Below are 2069 nucleotides of genomic sequence, written 5' to 3'. Positions count from 1 at the left end.
GTCATTTATAAATGACGCTAAGAAAATTGCATTTAAAATACAATATTAATGTTCAACCAACATTTTTTTTTAGTGATGTCAAATGACATCCCCTTCAACCAATAAAATTAAAATGTATTTACCATGTGCACATTTCTGGTAACAAAGTTGTAAAGTATAGCACGTTAGGTCACATGCTCTAAACTAAAGGCTCCATATAGTGAGCTCATTTTAGACTAGAAAATACATATAAATTCAAGTTATAAAAAATATAATTGTACATCCAAATGTGTTTTCAAAAGTTTTTTTTTGTCATTTTAAATGCACTTTTATAAAAACAATAACATAAAATAAAATCTGAGCGTCATGCATAACTGACAAAGTCCTATTATGTGATGCATATTTTGTGTAGCTGGCACTATTGACCAGCATTGGCAGGCAGTATAATAGCCCTAATGCATGTTTTAGGTTCATTTTTGTAAGATTTTTGGAAGATGAAGAGACAAATCTGTACTTATTTCAGAAAGTATTGATAATAGTGATATGAGTGCATCAGAAAATCAGGTTGTAGTAATAAAACAAGTTGTTGAGGACCAAGGAGGATAGAAGCAATGAGGGTGAGGGCAGTGATGAAGAATAGGTTGTTGTGGAAGTCAGGCATTTGGGTACATTATTGTATGCCAGTTTGAAAGATGTGATCCATACAACAACCAGAGGTCAGGAAAGATGCCAATGTCTATTGGCATTACTATACTGACAGGCAGCGATGCTCCAATGAAGTCAACAACTACTCACCTGTGGGTTATGTGGGGTACACTGAAAAAGACTTTCACTTGTGCTACGATAACTGATTTGAAATTCCAAAATGAAATACAATGTTAAAGTTGTTTTAATTCTTCTGAAACACTAAGACATGGTTTTCAGGCAGTGAAATTACATCCGAATTGCATTTGTGTCAAGTTTTAGGCATTTTCACGCGTGAGTTCCAAATCTAATATAGCAGCACAAGAAAAAAATTGAATGTTCATGAAGTTTTTCAATGTTTTTTGAAACGGTAAGAACTTTTCACTTCTTTTCAGATAGGGAAAAAGCATTTGATTGTGTGTGAAGTTTCAGACAATTTGGCACAAAAAAAAATAAAAACCCTAATGGGACAAAGTCAGTTATAAATGACCGTACCCTAAAAAAAGATCAAAGGTCAGATGTAGAAAACAAATTTTGGAAAATTATTTTACTCCTAAATATATGTAAAATATAAAGTCAATAATTTTTTCAAGCTGTGAATTCACAATTAGTCCTAAATTAATATTAATATTACACATGTATGTGTTATGTACACATATATAATAAATGTGGTCATTTATATTACATTTATTTAGTACAATATGTCATTATAGACCTTTGACAGGGTAACCCACTATATTTATTTTTTGACAGGAATGAAAACGAGGCTGTAAGGGATAGAAGTAAAGTGCGGATTCAGTGGATTAAAAAAAATACACAAATTAATTTAGAAAGTTGTGAGTTGAGAAAATTAGCGAGTATCTGCATTTGTTGAATGATGTTAATTAGCTAAACAGCCTTCTTTTAAAATGTGTGTATTATTAGATCTGTAAAGATCTGTTTAAAATAGACATTTTAGGCAACTACAGAGATGTTTTCATTGCAGCAATGTTGTATAATTGAATATAACCCTATAAAAACATGTTGAAAGGACAGAATGGTGTTCAGATGATTACTCAATCATCTTTAATTAGTCATGAATGTACTACCAGTCTGAGAGAAAAATATGTGCTGTTTCATTCCTCAAGACTGACAGACAGCAGATGTCAGCATAATTCATCACACATGCATGTTGTCTTGTATTCACTCACCATTTGCAAGACAGGAGGGACCATTCAGACAGAAAAGGATAATTATTGATGTAAATAGGGTAATAATAATGCCATTACCAATAAAAATATCCATTTATGGCAGTAGCAGTGGTGGCAACTAGAAACCAATTCTGAGAGCTCATATGTCTTAAACATAGGCGTAATTTGCGGGTGGGACGGGTGGGACATGTCCCCACCACTTTTTGCCAGGGTCGA

Source organism: Sinocyclocheilus rhinocerous, unplaced genomic scaffold, assembly GCF_001515625.1.
Source record: "Sinocyclocheilus rhinocerous isolate Xijiao unplaced genomic scaffold, SAMN03320098_v1.1 scaffold331, whole genome shotgun sequence".
Lineage (NCBI taxonomy): Eukaryota > Metazoa > Chordata > Actinopteri > Cypriniformes > Cyprinidae > Sinocyclocheilus > Sinocyclocheilus rhinocerous.
The sequence above is the reverse complement of the archived record's forward strand: the minus strand, read 5'-3'. Positions refer to the sequence as shown.